Source organism: Rattus norvegicus, chromosome Y, assembly GCF_021556685.1.
Source record: "Rattus norvegicus strain SHRSP/BbbUtx chromosome Y, alternate assembly SHRSP_T2T, whole genome shotgun sequence".
NCBI lineage: Eukaryota > Metazoa > Chordata > Mammalia > Rodentia > Muridae > Rattus > Rattus norvegicus.
Genome location: NC_141555.1, coordinates 18750701 through 18769127, shown reverse-complemented (window position 1 = coordinate 18769127; position 18427 = coordinate 18750701). Strand labels below are relative to the sequence as shown.

The 18427-nt window shown below is 38.7% G+C and overlaps 1 long non-coding RNA gene across 1 annotated transcript in view; it reads right to left on the bottom strand.

Moving 5' to 3' along the window:
• Positions 1-18427, bottom strand: part of LOC147997976 (uncharacterized) — a 48902-nt gene that overhangs the window by 18723 nt on the left and 11752 nt on the right. Inside the window, exons 5-9 of the long non-coding RNA XR_015647427.1 lie at positions 16279-16714; positions 14787-15040; positions 13901-14127; positions 4822-4905; positions 2120-2251 (exon numbers count right to left, since the gene is read on the bottom strand). This is a non-coding gene — a long non-coding RNA (uncharacterized LOC147997976). The remainder of the gene's footprint in view (positions 1-2119; positions 2252-4821; positions 4906-13900; positions 14128-14786; positions 15041-16278; positions 16715-18427) is intronic.

The following is an 18427-nucleotide window of genomic DNA, read 5'->3' as shown; positions in this document are numbered from 1 at the left end:
TACAATACCCTATTCCTCAGTACATGTAAATTCTTTGTATTGGACTGGAACTGCTAAGTAGTTCTCAGGACAGTGAATTGCTAGCCTTTGCTTTGTTTACCATTTGGTCAGTTCATACGTCAGATCTGTGTACCTAGGGCCTATGATTTAGGAACAGGAGTAGTCTTTCATCCACTTTTAATTTCTAATAGGTCGGTGGAAAAGAATTTCAGCCAGGTGGTTCTCACCATCAATATCATAGTTTCAGATAAACACACACACACACACACACACACACACACACACACATGCACACATTATACAGGTATTGAAGTGGGTTTACAAGTGACAGAATACAAATATTAAAGTCAGCTAGTGTCAGATAATTAGATTCAGGTTGCTATTTAACAAGAAAATAAAATAAAATAAAATTAGAATCTTGAGTCTTTATGAGAATAATGAAACAAAAACAAAATTCCATTTAAGTGTGCTGGAAATATGGAAGACATTAAAAAATTATCATGACACTAAAACTACAGTATTGTTTTAGGCATGAGTCACCCAAAACGAAAGGCAGAAATTATATTCCCCTCGGACTCATTGTTCTGAGTCTTACATGCAGTAAGGACCATTCAGGTCAAAATGTTAGTAAAAAAATACCGAGATGCTGAAAACAAAGCCTAAAGATTTGAAGAGACACACCGTCTTTCCATAGGCTTTAGATGATTCTCTTATAACTTCTATTATTTTAATAGGAAATACAAAATAAAAATACATTAAAACATTTTAACTACAAAAGGAAAATAATTTAAAATAATTTCTTTGCTCCATAATTGGGTGTTGTTAAGATGACAGGCATCCTCCTAATGTATAACTGCGGTAAGCAAAGCAAGAAACACTTTTTGGTATCTGGGTCAAGTACACATAATCTCAATCTAAAAGAGAAAATCCAATGGGCAAATCCAAATTCAGAGACATTCCAGCAAAGTAATTATTTATATTCAAATGTGTGGTCACAGAAAATAAAATAGTAATGAATTATCACAGAACAGAATGACGTAAGATATGTAATAACTAAATGTCAACTGGACTAATGGATTGGATACGGGCATAGAAGGTGTACAGTTCTAGAAACATTGTTGTTATGATTTGGTCAACCTACTGTGTTACTTTTAACATTTTTTTTCAATTTTCTGATTTTTTGAGAATTAGCCATTAGATTGATTAAAGTATATAAAATTCAGGAATTAGGTTACGATATAAAACCATACTGGTTCCTATCAATTAAATCTGATTTTCCTGTATAGTTTGAATTCAGTTTTGTTTTTGTATTTATTTATTTTATTAATTTATTTATGTCTCAAATATTGTCCTCCTTCCTGTTTTCCCCTACAGAGTCCCTTACCCCAAACACCATCCCTTTCTGATTTCTTCTTTCAAAAATTCAAAACAATAGTAGATATAAGGCATGTTTAGTCCCTGAATAGTTGTTCATTTGGCCACGCATTTGAAAATCTGCAACATTGATAGTGCAGACATCAGGAAATAGCTTCAAAAATGCTCTTCAAAAAATAAATATTCTCCAGTTATCAGCTATCAGCTATCAGCTTGACAAAAGTGGATAAATCCAACAACAAAAAAATCCTTGTAATGTACGTAGAGAAAATTGATCAGACAAGAAGGAAAACAATAGCAACCTTCCTGGGTTCAACACAAGAGAGCCTAAGTTCCTGTAGAGTATTCTGCATGAGTTTATAGAGTTTATCGGCTAATACCTAGAAATGAACTCCTACAAAAACCAACAACAAACTAACCACAAACTGCAATATTTATAAAGCCAAACATATATGGGGAAAGTATTATTTTCAGCTCTATATGAGAATATTAATGTTTATTAATTTGAATATCAATAAAGTTTTAAATTCATTACTGCAAATTTTTATTGCAATTTTTTAAGTAAATAGATTTTAAGTGATTCATGTCATCATTAACTTTTAGTGCCTTTGATTGCATTATAGATCAATAAAGTGTTTATTTGACTGTGATCATCTCCATGAATATTCAGGAAAATCAAATTATGTCAACCAGGAACTGCTCTTATGTTTTTATACTTTTTGTTGTACATATGTAAGAGTTTTACCTGTTTGTTCACGTGTGCAACACATGCATGCCTAGTGTCCAGGAGGTGGAAGAGTGTATGAGATTCCGTGATGCTGAAATTACACCCACTTATGAGCTGTCACTCTGGAGCTAGGGATCGGCCCTGGGTTCTCTGGAAGAACAGATAATGCTATTAATCACGGAATCATTTCTTCATCTTCAGCAAACGCTATTTTTATGTAAATATAGTGCCTTAGTGGTCCTGTCTTCTGCATAGACCACTGTTTCCTCAAATGTGTTAATTTAATATTAGACACACACCCACCTGCTTTTTACCTTCATATATATATATATATATATATATGTATGTATGTATATGTATATATATATATGTATATGTATATGTATATATATGTATATGTGAATACATAAATAAATAAATAAATATATATATATATATATTCACACAGACACACACACATACACATACATACACACTCACACACACACTCACACACACAGACACATGCACAACTGCTCTTACCTTCAAATTTACTTACTTACTTAAACTCACACACACAAACACAACTGCTTCTTTCAAGTTTACTTAGTTACACATACACAAACACACACACACACACCTGCTTCTTACATTCAAGTAGACTTAGTTATTTTCATAGTTATTTGTTTATTTATTCATGTATTCATTTATTTGCAGGCTGCACACTGCCTCACTCCGGTTCACCGCTCTCACAATCCTTCCCCCAGTCCTTTCTCATCTGAGCAGGAGGGGACCCCACGGGTATTTCCTCACCTTGCATATCTACTCTCTGTGATCACATCCTCTGCTACTGATGCCAGACACATCCTATGCTACTGAGGCCTAGATGGATAGGAGTGAGGAGGTGGTGGTCATATCCAGGAATAGGCAGAGAGCTGGGGTAAGAAATGCCAATGAATCAATGGCTGTTTCCTTAGCTGCGACTCACAGCCTCAGTGATATGGACCTGAAGAAACCATCTCCTGTAGCCAGAGAGCAAATCAATGGAATGATAGAGACACCAACTTTTGATCCAAAATTTATTCTGACCACAAGAAATGAAAGGGTAGTGCATAGAGCAGAGAGAGTGGAATGATTAGCCAATGGTTAGTGCAGATTGATAACCACCCCATGGATGAACACCAATCCCTGACACTGTTAATGACACTCTGTTATGCTTGCAGAAAGGAGTCTAGCATGGCTTCCCTCTTGATAACTCCACTAAGCTGCTGACTCAGACAGAGGAAGACATCAACTAGCCAAAACACGGGACGAGCTTGGGGACTCTGATGGAAGAAGAGAATTAAAAGGATTATGGCTTCTAAGGGCATAGGCACTCCACAGGGTTTGTATTCATATGTATACCGAGCAAATAGAATTGGGATTTCCCAAAACTTGATGTCTATAGAAGGGACATCTGTGTCTTAAAATTCATTTATTTATTTACTCAATGTACATCCCAATATCGGTGCTCCATCTTCAGGGTAGGCCAACACACATTGTCAGGGGAACCTGTAAAAAGACAAAGCTACACATTTCCTACCTATGTCCTGGGGGCTCAGGTTCAGTCCAAGTTCACTCTCTGGTTGGTGGTACAGTCTTTGGCAAACCCCAAGAGTCCACGTGAGTTGATTCTATTGGTCTTCCTGTGGAGTCCCTCATACCATCTGGGCCTCAATTCTTCACCTGTTTTTTTTAAACACCCCAAGCTCCAGCTAATATTTGGTGGTGAATCACTACACTTGTTTCTCTCAGTTGTTGGGTGGAGTCACTTGGAGGACAGTTATGCTAGGTTTCTGTCTGCAAGCATTATAGAATATCTTTAATAGTGTCTGGGATGAGTGCTTGCCCTCGGGGTAGGTCTCAATCTGTTCTAACCATTGGTTGGACATTCCTTCCATGTCTGCTCTATCTATCTTTGTCTCTGAAGAGCTTGTAGGTTGTGTTCATTTTGGATTGAAGGTTTTGTGCGTGGGTTATTTTTTCCCTTGTCATATCATTGGGAGTCATGCCTGTCTACAGATGTGGCCATTTAAAGATCTGTATCACCACTGCTTGAGTCACTCCAATAGACACCCTGGGGATTCGCCTTTCCCAAGTTTTTGGCACTTCCTAGAGGTGTGCAACCCACACTTGTGATTTCCATTCCCTTTTCCCTGGTTTCACTATACCTAATTCTTCCAAAACCACTATACCTAATTCCTCCTACCCACTCACTTCTCTACCTCTCCTGCCATTCAGTTTACTCCCTCCCTCCATCCTCCTCAATATCTATTCTGCTAAATGCATTTTAAAGTCAATATATAGGAAAAACTCTGAGTAAGTATAGGAAGTATTTCATAAGTAATTGTGGTTGTGTTTAGGCAAGATACAAACATATTAAATGTTATAGGTCTCAAAATTGCTACATATATTTTTAGAAGAGACACTGTCTTCATTACATTCAACATGAAGGAAAAACATTTATATATTCTATTAAGTTATACAAGGGAATCTGTTAAAAGTGTTACACACATCACACAACTTTATTACCTTTAAAGCTCTCTTTATTGCAAATACTTACACAACAAAAAGTACAAAGGTTTAAATTCATGTGAGTGTACTTTGTTGTAAAGTTAAAGTTTATATATACAGGTTGACGACAACAGTCATCTCAGATTCACAGGGGACTAAATACCTCAGGGCGTTCTCTATTAACTTACCTGTTTTCTTTCCTCTATTCCTGATGAAGATTCATCTCATTGGCAGCCGCTGTTGTGAGGGATGGATCAGAAAATGCCTGATGTCTACAACCAAGAATACGTTGATAGAAAAGGTAAAAGACAACATCTCTAAAGAGTATACACAATCGAAAATTTCTTATAGATCTTGAAACGAACTGCAAAGAACAAACCCAGTTCCTAGGATATTACCACATATAGGAAACTGTAGCTGTAGGAAGCATTCTAAGGGGATTTTAAACATCTGCACCTAAGACCGAAACTGCCTCCGTGAACATGATGATTTATTACTTTGGCAAGAAAGTCAGTCTGTCTCTTGACAGTCGTGTTGTCTGCCCATCACTAGAGCGACGGACAGGTTTTATGAATGTGTACAGATAAAAACATATCGATTTTCACATCTTCAAAAATTTCGACTCTCTGCTCCCAAACCCCTTGGGAGAGAGCCCTCACCACCTGGACAGGTGGGTACTCCTGAGACTGCATAGTAGAAGAGACCACCAACACTGCCCAACGCTGCCCACATCCCTGGCCCAAGAGGAAACTGTATATGGCCTCTGTGTTCCCATAGAGGAGGGCTCAGGAGCAGAAGGTCCACTGCATCTGAGACACCGCCTGAACCTGAAGGGACTGACCAGATAAACAGTTTGCTACACCCAAATCCCGTGGGAGGGAGAGCTAAACCTTCAGAGAGGCAGACACACCTGGGTAACCAGAAGAGACTGTACTCTGCACACATCTCTGACTCCAGAGGAAATCACCAAACGCCATCTGGAACCCTGGTGCACGGAATCTCCCGGAAAGGGCAACGCAGTTCTTCCTGGTTGCTACATCTGCGGAGAGCTCGTAAGCAACACCCCACAAGACTACTTGAGCCTAGGGACCACAGGTAATGCAAACCTTCCTATTCCAAGTGATTTGCCAAGTGAACTCAGGACACAGGCCCACAGGAACTGTGTTAAGGCTGAAGAAATGTAGATAGGAAAAACTACACGCCCGAAAGCAGAACACTCTGTTCCCATAACTGGCTGAAAGAAAACAGGAAAACAGGTCTACAGAACCCTGACACATAGGCTTACACTACAGTCTAGCCACTGTCCTCTAGTAACACTAGAGATAATCTGATGGTGAGAGGCAAACGCAGGAACCCAAGCAACAGAAACCAAGACTACATGGCATCCTCAGAGCCCAATTCTCCCACCAAAGCAAACACTGAATATCCAAACACACCAGAAAAGCAAGATCTATTTTCAAAATCATATTTGATCATGATGCTAGAGGACTTCAAGAAAGACATGAAGAAACCCAGGAAAACATAAATAAATAAATAAATAAATAAATAAATAAATAAATAAATAAAACATAAATAAACAAGTGGAAGCCTACAGAGTAGAATCACAAAAATCCCTGAAATTCCAGGAAAACACAATCAAACAGTTGAAGGAAATAAAATTGGAATAGAAGCAATCAAGAAAGAACACATGAAAACAACCCTGGATATAGAAAACCAAAAGAAGACACAAGGAACTGTTGATACAAGCTTCACCAACAGAATACAAAGATAGAAGAGAGAATCTCTGGAGCAGAAGATTCCATAGAAATCATTGACTCAACTGTCAAAGATAGTGTAAAGTGAAAAAAGTAATGGTCCAAACCGTACAGGAAATCATGGACTAAGTGAGGAGATCAAACCTAAGGATTATAGGTATCAAAGAGAGTGAAGACTCCCAGCTCAAATGACCAGTACATATCTTCAACAAAATCATAGAAGAAAGCTTCCCTAACCTAAAGAAAGAGATACCCATAAGCATACAAGAAGCCTACAGAACTCCAAATAGATTGGACCAGAAAAGAAACTCCTCCTGTCACATAACAGTCAAACCACCAAATGCAAAAATAGAGAAAGAATATTAAAAGCAGTAGGGAAAAAGGCAAAGTAACATATAAAGGCAGACCTAAGAGAGTCATACCAGACTTTTCGCCAGAGACTATGAAAGCCAGAAGATCCTGGACAGATGTCATACAGACCCTAAGAGAACAAAACGGCCAGCCAAGGTTACTGTATCCTCCAAAACTCTCATTTAACATAGATGGAGAAACCATGATATTCCATGACAAAAACAAATTTACACAATATCTTTCTACAAATCTGTTACTACAAAGGATAATATATGGTAAAGCCCAACATAAGGAGGCAGGCTATACCCTAGAAGACGCAAGAAACTAGTCATCTTGGCAACAGAACAAAGAGAAGAAAAGCACAAAAACATAACCTCATATGAAATATGAATATAAGAGGAAGCAATAATCACTATTCCTTAATATCTCTCAACATTAATAGCTTCTACTCCCCCCAAAAAAGACATAGATAAACAAAGTGGATACACAACGAGGACCCTGCATTCTCCTGCCTACAGGAAACACACCTCAGAGACAAAGACAGACACTACATCAGAGTGAAAGGCAATCAACTTTCCAAGCAAATCGTCGGAAGAAGAAAGCTGGAAGAGCCATTCTAATATCACATAAAATCAATTTTCAACTAAAAGTCATCAAAAAAGATAAGGAAGGACACTTCATGTTCATCAAAGGAAAAATCCACCAAGATGAACTCTCAATCCTAAATATCTATGCCCCAAATACAAGGGCACCTACATACATAAAAGAAACCTTACTAAAGCTCAAAACACACATTGCACTTCACACAATATTAGTAGGAGATTTCAACACCCCACTCCCATCAATGGACATATCATGGAAAAAGAATTAAACAGAGAAGAAGACAGACCAAGAGAAGTCATGTGCCAAATGGACTTAACAGATATTTATAGAACATTCTATCCTAAAGCAAAAGGATATACCTTCTCCTCAGCTCCTCATGGTACTTTCTCCAAAAATGACCATATAATTGGCCAAAAACGGACCTCAGCAAGTACAGAAAGGTAGAAATAATCCCATGTGTGCTATCAGACCACAACGGCCTAAAGCTGGTCTTCAGTAAAAATAAGGGAAGAAGGCCCACATATACATGGAAATTGAACAATGCTGCACTCACAGATAACCTGGTCAAGGAAGAAATAACGAAAGAAATTAAAGACTTTTTTGAATTTAATGAAAATGTAGGTACAACATACCCAAAATTATGGGACACAATGAAAGCTGTCCTAAGAGGAAACTCATAGCTCTGAGTGTCTGCAGAAAGAAACAGGAAAAAGCATATGTCAACAGCTTGACAGCACACCTAAACAAGAAGAACAAAAAGAAGAAAATACACCCAGGAGGAGTAGAAGGCTGGAAAAAATCAAACTCAGAGCTGAAATCAACCAAGTAGAAACAAAAAAGGAACATAGAAAGAATAAACAGAACCAAAAGTTGGTTCTTTGAGAAAATCAACAAGATAGATAAACCCTTACCCAGACTAACGAGAGGACACAGAGAGTGTGTCTGCATTAAAAAAATCAGAAATGAAAAGGCAAACATAACTACAGATTCAGAGGAAATTGAAAAAATCATCAGATACTGCTATAAAAGCCTATATTCAACAAAACTTGAAAATCTGGAGGAAATGGACAATTTCCTAGACACACACCAGGAACCGAAGTTAAATCAGGAACAGATAAACCAATAAAACAACCACATAACTCCTAAGGGAATAGAAGCAGTCATTAAAGGTTTCCCAACCAAAAAGATCCCAGGTCCAGATGGGTTTAGTGCAGAATTCTATCAGACCTTCAAAGAAGACCTCATACCAATACTATCCAAACTATTCCACAAAATTGAAACAGACGGAGCACTACCGAATTCCTTCTATGAAGCCACAATTACTCTTATACCTAAACCACACAAAGACCCAACAAAGAAAGAGCTCAATTTCCACTACGAATATTGACGCAAAAATACTCAATAAAATCTGGCAAACCGAATCCAAGAGCACACCAAAACAATCATCCACCATGATCAAGTAGGCTTCATGCCCGGCATGCAGGGATGGTTTAATATATGGAAAACCACCACCGTGATCCATTATATAAACAAATTGAAAGAACAAAACCACATGATCATTTCATTAGTTGCTGAGAAAGCATTTGACAAAATTCAACACCCCTAAATGATAAAAGTCCTGGAAAGAATAGGAATTCATGGCACATACTTAAACATATTAAAAGCCTTATACAACAAACCAGTTGCTAACATTAAACTAAATGGAGAGAAACGTGAAGCAATCCCAATAAAATCAGGGACTAGACAAGGTTGCCCACTCTCTCCCTACTTATTCAATATAGTTCTTGAAGTTCTAGCCAGAGCAATCAGACAACAAAAGAAGGTCAAGGGGGTACAGATCGGAAAAGAAGAAGTCAAAATATCACTATTTGCAGATGATATGATAGTATATTTAAGTGATCCCAAAAGTTCCACCAGAGAACTACTAAAGATGATAAACAACTTCACCAAATTGGCTGGGTATAAAATTAACTCAAATAAATCAGTTGCCTTCCTCTACACAAAAGAGAAACAAGTCGAGAAAGAAATTAGGGAAACGACACCCTTCATAATAGACCCAAATAATATAACGTACCTCGTTGTGACTTTAAGCAAGCAAGTAAAAGATCTGTAAAAGAAGAACTTCAAGACTCTGAAGAAAGAAATTGAAGACCTCAGAAGATGGAAAGATCTCCCATGCTCATGGATTGGCAGTATTCATATAGTAAAAATGGCCATTTTACCAAAAGCAATCTACAGATTCAATGTAATCCTCATCAAAATACCAATACATTTCTTCAAAGAGTTAGACAGAACAATTTGCAAATTCACATGGAAAAACAAAAAAACCCAGGATCGCTAAAACTATCCTCAACAATAAAAGGACTTCATGGGGAATCACTATCCCTGAACTCAAGCAGTATTACAGAGCAATAATGATAAAAACTGCATGGTGTAGGTACAGAGACATACAGATAGACCAGTGGAATAGGATTGAAGATCCAGAAATGAACCAATACACCTATGGTCACTTGATTTTTGACAAAGGAACCAAAACCATCGAATGGATACACATCAAAAAAGATACACTCAAACTAATAGAAGAAAAACTAGTGCAGCATCTCGAACACATGGTCACTGGAAAAAAAATTCATGAACAAGACACCAATGGCTTATGCTCTAAGATCAAGAATTGACAAACGCTATCTAATAAAACTACAAAAAAAAATAAAAAAAAAACTACAAAGCTTCTGTAAGGCAAAGGACACTGTGGTTCGGACAAAATGGCAACCAACAGATTGGGAAAAGATCTTTACCAATCCTACAACAGATAGAGGCCTTATATCCAAAATATTCAAAGAACTCAAGGGTTAGACTGCAGGGCGACAAATAACCCTATTAAAAAAAGGGGTTCAGAGCTAAACAAAGAATTCACAGCTGAGGAATGACGAATGGCTGAGAAATACCTAAAGAAATGGTCCACATCTTTATTCATAAGGGAAATACAAATCAAAACAACACTGGGATTTCACCTCACACCAGTGAGAATTGCTAAGATCAAAATCTCAGGTGAGAGCAGATGCTGGCGAGGATGTTGAGAAAGAGGAACACTCCTCCATTGTTGGTGGATTGCAGATTGGTTTAACCATTCTGGAAATCAGTCTGGAGGTTCCTCAGAAAATTGGACATTGAACTGCCTGAGGATCCAGCTATACCTCTCTTGGGGATATATCCACAAGATGCCCCAACATATAAAAAAGACACATGCTCCAGTATGTTCATATCAGCCTTATTTATAATAGCCAGAGCTGGAAAGAACCCAGATGCTCTTCAACAGAGGAATGGATACAGAATATGTGGTACATCTACACAATGGGATATTACTCAGCTATCAAAAAATGACATTATGAAATTCGTAGGCAAATGGTTGGAACTGGAAAATATCATCCTGAATGAGGTAACCCCATCACAGAGAAACACACATGGTATGTATTCATTGATAAGTGGCTATTAGCCCAAATGCTTGAATTACCTTAGATACCTAGAACAAATGAGACTCAAGACGGATGATCAAAATGTGAATGCTTCACTCCTTCTTTAAAAGGGGAACAAGAACACCCTTGGCAGGGAATAGAGAGGCAAAGATTAAAACAGACACAGAAGGAACACCCATTCAGATCCTGTCCCACATGTGGCCCATACATATACAGCCATCCATTTAGACAAGATGGATGAAGAAAGAAGTGCAGGCAGACAGGAACCACATGTAGATCTCTCCTGAGAGACACAGCAAGAATACAACCAATACAGAGGCGAATGCCAGCAGGAAACCACGGTACTGAGAGCAGGACCCCCGTTGAAGGAATCAGAGAAAGAACTGGAAGATCTTGAAGGGGCTTGAGACCCCATATGTACAACAATGCCGAGCAACCAGAGCTTCCAGGGACTAAGCCACTCCCTAAAGACTATACATGGACTGACCCTTGACTCTGACCTCATAGGTAGCATTGAATATCATAGTAAGATCATCAGTGTAAGACGAAGCCCTGGGTCCTGCTAAGACTGAACGTGATTGTAGGGGGGAGGGCGGCAATGTGGGGAGGATGGTGAGGGGAACACCCATAGAGAAGGGGAAGGTGAGGGATTAGGGGAATGTTGGCCCATAAACTATGAACGGGAATAACACTCAAAATGTAAATAAGAAATACTCAAGTTAAAAAATAAATAAAATTTTAAAAATAAATAAAAGTGAGACATATACTTCAAAAAACAAAGTATTTCAATACGAGCCTGAAAGAGAATATATAATGTTCCAGTGATGAAATAAGGAATTTAAATTAGCCAGCATACATATGCTGTTAAAAATTTCTGCCTACTATTATTTAATAATTTTTAATATTCCTGCTATGAATGAAAAGATGGCTATGTAATGTCTACCAATCCCCAAAGCCTGAAACATTGTAAAAAACTGTCTTATTTCTCCCTAATTTGGGGCTTTGGTCAATGACCTTTTGATTGCTCATCTAAATTTTGTTTCTCAAATAGATCAGAGGACTACGTGAGGGTGTCACTTTCATGTAGAAGACCAAGAAACTTTGCGTCCTTGCATGTATTTGCTCTTGGGAACATGTAAATAAAACTTTCAGTTTCAAGAACTAAAACATGGCTGTCCAATGGGACACACATGAACCATAATCTTCCTGCCATCAGTGAACATTAGCAAACTGGTAACAGCACAAACAATAATATAGTGGAATAATTCTGGAATAACAATAATAATAATAATAATAATAATAATAATAATAATAATAATAATATTACTGGAATAATCCCCCCAAGGGATCAGACTAAGGAAAGTAAATGTTGAGATGTGTTTTTCAAGGGTTATTGTATCCATTAAAGCAATTTTCAATAGGACAGACTCCTCATACATGAAAATCACTCAACCTGTCATGGCTTCACAGAAAGAGTTGAGACCCAGGGTGATCTTTTCTTAGGACAAGAGAAAGATTTGCCAACCTTCTTAAAAGAAAAGCAATCCATAAAGTCTGTGTGTGAGGATGGTTAGCTTATGCATGACTAACACACACACACACACACACACACACACATGCACACACAAACATGCACACAAACACACACAGACACATACACATACACAAAGACACAGAGAGACACAGACAGATAGACAAACAGACAGACACACACACAAACACACAGACACAGAGACACACACATACAGACACATATAAACACAGAGAGACACACAAAGACACACACACATACAAACACTCACACACATAAAAATACACACACACAGACACACAGACACACAGACAGACAGTCACACACACACACACACACACACACACACACACACACACACGAACACACAAACACACATCTCTGATGTATGCTTCCTAGAGTGTCTAGGTGCAAAAGGATGAAGTGTCCCCAGGAACTACTCGATCAACAGAATATTGGTCTGCCTGCAAGTGAGTTTTGTAGTTGCTCCAAGCTATTTAGTGTCACAACTCTGTTAGTAGGTATTCAGGGACACGCAGTGTGCACATATTTTACTCCAACAAGGGCTCCACAAACCTTGGAGAGCGGGAAGGGGTTTTCGGGTGCATTTATATCGATGGAGGCTTATGGTACCAGGAAGGCCTCATTTGCTTGAGCTTTTATAATCTCTGTCTCAGCATCTGTCTGTTGTTCAGGGATCTCCATTTGACCTCCTCAGAAAACGACTCTACTGAATGTGCCCCATCCCCAACCTTGAGGTTCCATTTGCTTGATTTCAAAGGATTGAAGGTTCGGACTCTACGTTCTCTATCAGAGTAAATCCTCTGGAGTTTGCCCTTTAGATTCCATGAATTAACCAGTGCATCCATCGGGTTTCTGCATTTACCCGTATGTCCCCTAATTTTGGCCGGTTCTCTCTGCACCGCGCTATCCCTCCATCTTCCTCACCGACCCTCTGCTCTTGTCCTCAGTCACCCTTATTCACCCACAGAATCTGTTCCCGTTTTCCTTTCAGAGAGGTCAATGCTTTCCCCTTCACCATCTTCTCCTTTCCTGTGTCCTCTCTGCATTTGTAGATTGTAGATAGAATAAGATTTATCTCACAGCTGATACAATGCACAGGTAAACGCCCGCCATGTTTTTGTCTCTAGGTCTCAGTTCACTCTCGGGTTTTTTTTTCCTAGTTTCATCTACTTTCCCTGAAGCTTCATGATATCATGCCCCCATTCCTATGATATCATTCCCCACCACCATGATGTCTTCCCCCACCCCCACGATGTCATGCCCCACCCCCATGATGTCATGCCCCACCCCAATGAGGTCACACCACTATCCCCGTGATGTTATGCCTGTGCCCATTGCTAGAATGGTTATATCAATTCACCAGGTAACATTCTGAATGCTACCCTGTCACCACACTCCTCAAGGCTCCCACCATTTACAGTCCCTCCTTCTATCCTCTCCCCTTTTTCTCTGAGAGAGAGGAGGACACCTCGTGTGCACCCTCTGCCCTGGCACATCAAGTCTCTGCAGGACTGGATTCATCGTTTCTCACCTGGTACTGAAAACGCAGCCCGGGTGGGAAAACAGATTCCACGGACAGGCGACAGGTTTAGTGAACCCACATGAAGACCATTGTGCTCCTCTGCCTCTCTAAGCCCTTCCTTCAGATACTCTGTTAGACTCACTGAGCTCCATCCAATATTTGTCCAAGCGTCTCTGCTTCTGTGTCAGTCGGCTATTGGTGGAGCCTTGCAGAGGACAATAATGCTACCCTCCTGTCTGCAAACACAAGAAAAGACCATTAATGTCAGTGTTTGCCGTTTGCCATAGGATAAGTCTCACATCCGGCCACTCATCCTTTGGCCATTTCCTCATTCCTCTTTCATCTCTGTCCCTGAAAGGGCAATTTTTGGGTCAAAATGTAGGGGGTGATTTTGGGTCCTTATCCTTTCACCTTAGGTCCTCCGTGGCTACGGAAAGTGACCATTTCAGTATTCGTATACCCATTGCTACAAGTCTCAGCCAAAGTCAACCTGATCGACGCCAGGGTAGCCTCACCCATCCCAGATTGCAGGCAAATCACACAGATAGCACCCACCCTGGACAGTCACTGATTTCAGTTCATTTTCTTGGCCCTCTGTCCCTCTTGCCCGTCTCTCCCAAAAAAAGATCCTCAAATCCCATTTCCTGTCCCATCCCCTCAGCCACCCAATCCTTTCCTTCCATCTGCCTCCTCCCGTTATTTTATTCATCCTTCTGAGTGAAATTTAAGCAGTTTCTTAGGCCTTTCATCTTCTTTAGTGTCTTTGGTTACATAGATCGTAGTGTGTGAATTCTGTACTTAATGGGTAATAGCCTCTAATAAAAGAATATGTACAAGTTATTTTGTGTCTCAGTTATCCCATTCAGAACAATACTTTCTCATTCAATCTACTTGCCTGAAGCTTCACAATGTCCTTATTTTTCATAGCTGCATTGCATTTCATTGTGAAAATGAACCAAATTTTCGGTAGCCATTTCTTGGTTGAGGAGCATCTGGTTTAATTCTATATTCTGCTCATTATGAAGAACGAAGCAAGGAACATGATGGAGCACATGTCCTAGTGGTATGGCAGAAATCTTTTCCGATATTAGGCCAGAAGTAGTACAGCTGAGTCTTTAGGAAGAATTTTCCGCATTTTCTCAGAATCCACTGGATAGATACTTAAAGTCATTATACAGATTTGACTTTCCACCAGCAAATGTTATTTGTATCCTGATATTTATCTGCTTCCTCAAAGGAGGTTGCCCTGACTAGACCTCTATCATGTACTCAGGTGATCGCATATGATCCTTCTTCCCATTTTAATGGGTCAGTAAATGCTAGAACCTATTACTGAGAGCTGGAGGGGAAAGTTGGTCCTGGAGGATTGAGAGTGGGGTTAGATAGAGAGTCAGAAGAGGGTAAGAGAGGGGTTAGGGATTTAGCTCAGTAGTAGAGCGCTTGCCTAGCAAGAGGAAAACCCTGGGTTCTGTCTTCTGTTCAAAAAACAAGAGCGTAAGAGAGATATAGTATTATTACTATATAATAATTTAATATACTAACATAATATATTAATATTAATTACATTTTATCATGATATAAATATATAATTTGTCCTATTAATATAATTTATATTAATTATATTATCATAATGTTAATATATCACAATTTAATATGTTAATATAATATATTAATATTAATTAGATTAGTATAATGCTAGTATATGACAATTTAATAGATTAATTTATAATAATGTAATATTTTATATATGTATATATACACACATATACATAAATATATATTTATATATATGCACACACATATATATATACATACATATATATATTCACAATATATATATATACATAAATATATACACACACACATATATATATATACATATATATATATATATATTCCATTATATGCAAATTCAACAAAGTTAATTCCAAGTGGTCCTCACAAATTAATGTGAAATGCTGAGGGTAGAATATATTTTTACAGTTCAGTTTGCTTATATGGACGATCATTTTGATCGATTTTCATAGACTGAACCATTCGTGCAGCCTCAGGAGGAAGCCTACTAGATGGAACTGGATGGTGGATTCATATGTCCTTGGATTTTGTTTTCTATAATTTTACCTAGTATTTTTTCCACCAATGTTCTTAAGAGAAATTCGTCTGAAATTCTTTCTTTGTTGAGTCGTTTTGTGAGTGAGGTGTCATGGAATAAGTTTAGCGATTTTCCTCCTGTTTCTGTTTTTTGGAGTAGGTTGAGAGTTCTTTGAAAATCTGGTAGGAGTCTGCGCTTAAACAATCTTGCCTTGGGGCTCTTTCAGTGGGGAAACTTTTAATTAATGTTTGTGTCTCTTTAGGTGTTGTAGAGCTATTTACATAGTTTATCTTACCTCAGTTTACCTGTGGTCAGTGTTATCAATCTACACAATCTTCTATTCCATTCAGAGCTTCTTATTTTATAGACAGCAGGTTTTTGAAGTGAGACCTCAGAATTCTCTTACTTTCCTCTGTGCTCTGTGGTGCATATGCACGGTCCTCTTAGCACTGCTTTCCTTATGTCCGTTAAGTTTGGAGACAATATGTCATCATTTCCATTGAATTCTAGGAAGACTTTGCTTTTTCAAGTTTTCTCTGAACTGGTGGTTCTTCAGTTGCAAGCTATTGAATTTCCATAAGTTTATACGCTTTTTGTTATTGTTGAAGTCCAGTTTAAATCCACTGTGTTCTGAGAAGATCCAATGGTTAGCACAGTCTTTCTGTATCTGATGTGAATTTTTTTTACGTGAGGGAGAGCATGATCAGTTTAGGATAAGGTTCCATGAGGTACTGAAAAGAAAGGGTGTAATTCTGTGTACCTGTGAAATATTCTGTATATATTATTGAGGTCTGGTTAATTGAAGCCAGTGTCAGTTAAATCTTCTCTTTTTATTGTTTTCTTTTTTACTGTCTGTCTCAATGACCTGACCTTGGTGAGAGTGGGACATTGATGTCCCCCACTATTAATATTTGAGGTTCTATATGATATTTAAGCTTCAGCAATATTTCTCTCACTAATGTTGCTACTTTTGTCTTTGAGATATAGGCATCGAGATGTAGGAAGAGGGAGGAGTCGGGATTGAGAGGGTAGGAGTCAGGAGAGGGGAGGAGTCATGAGGTGGAGAACTAAGGAGGGGTGGAGTAAGGGGAGGAGAAAGGAAAGAACTGAGGAGAGAGTTGTCATGGGAGAAGGAGAAGCTGGAGACCTGGCAAATAAAAGGTGCAAGGGATGAGGGATTTGGGAGCTAGGAATAGGACAGTGTAGGGTGGATCTGCCCAATCTAGATGCTAGATTGTTTTCATATTAATTGAGTTGCATTTTCTTTGTACTGGCCGATTCGGGTTGGAGAGGAAACTGCAACAAACTGCAACACTTAAGTACACTGCTATTACAGTTTTTGCTTTTGTCTCTTTAATCATGTTCTGGGGACAATGATTTACAGTAGATGATCGTGTATTCTTTCCACTGCCTCCTCAATTAGATTCTGCGAGTCAAAGATGTAGTATCTTCAGTGTAGCTGTATTTGGATGTTGGTATCTATAACTATCTGTGGTTAAATAAAAGGAGTGATTCTCAATCGTCCTAATGCTGCAACCCTTCACCATCCATGACTAGACTATGTTATTTGTACTCAGTGGGAGAGGAAGTGGCTAGCCCTACAGATGTTTGATGAATCATGGTGATTGTATGTTCATAGGGTATTCTACCCTTTCACAAGATGATGGCGGAAGTGTGGAGAGCAGAAAATGCTCCTAACACTCAAGACACTAGAAACTCCAAGAAGTTTAGAGGTGTCGTGGGCTGGGTAGGGTTTATTCACCATGTGATGTAGAACTGTCCAGGGAATAGAACAGAAGGGGAATAAAATCTGGAGTGTAAAAATAAATAAATAAATAAATAAATAAATAAATAAGTATTTTAAAAAAAGAATATATGTAAGGAGAACTCCAAGAGGGGGAAGCAACTATGATATAAAGTGAATAAATCAATACATACATACATAAAAACATACATACATAATAATACATAATACATACAGTAATTACATATTTAGCTAGTTAGTTAAAGAATGAATGAAAAAAGAAAAACAACATCACGTGGGAAGGGAGTGGGATTCCCAGAGTGCAAACTGTCCTGAGAGCACAGTGGACACCACCACATTTGCTCACTTTCCTAGCCCAAAAATTACCTTCCTGGAGCCTACTGGACAAAGGAACCTATGAGCAGTCCAGGACAGGATCTGTCTGGATTCTGCCTGTGCCAATAGCTGACCCTCTGACACAGGTCTCTATCACACACAAATGCCACTGGGAAAAAAAAGTCTCCCGAGTGCACACAGGCAGACTTACAGGAGTCTCAAGCCACTGTCATAGACAGCAAGACAAGCTAACACCAGAGATAAAACGATGGTGAGGGGCAAGGTTAAGAAAGTAAGAAGCAGAATCCAAGGACACTTGACATAATCAGAATGAAGTTCCCTCACCACAGCAAGCCCTGGATGG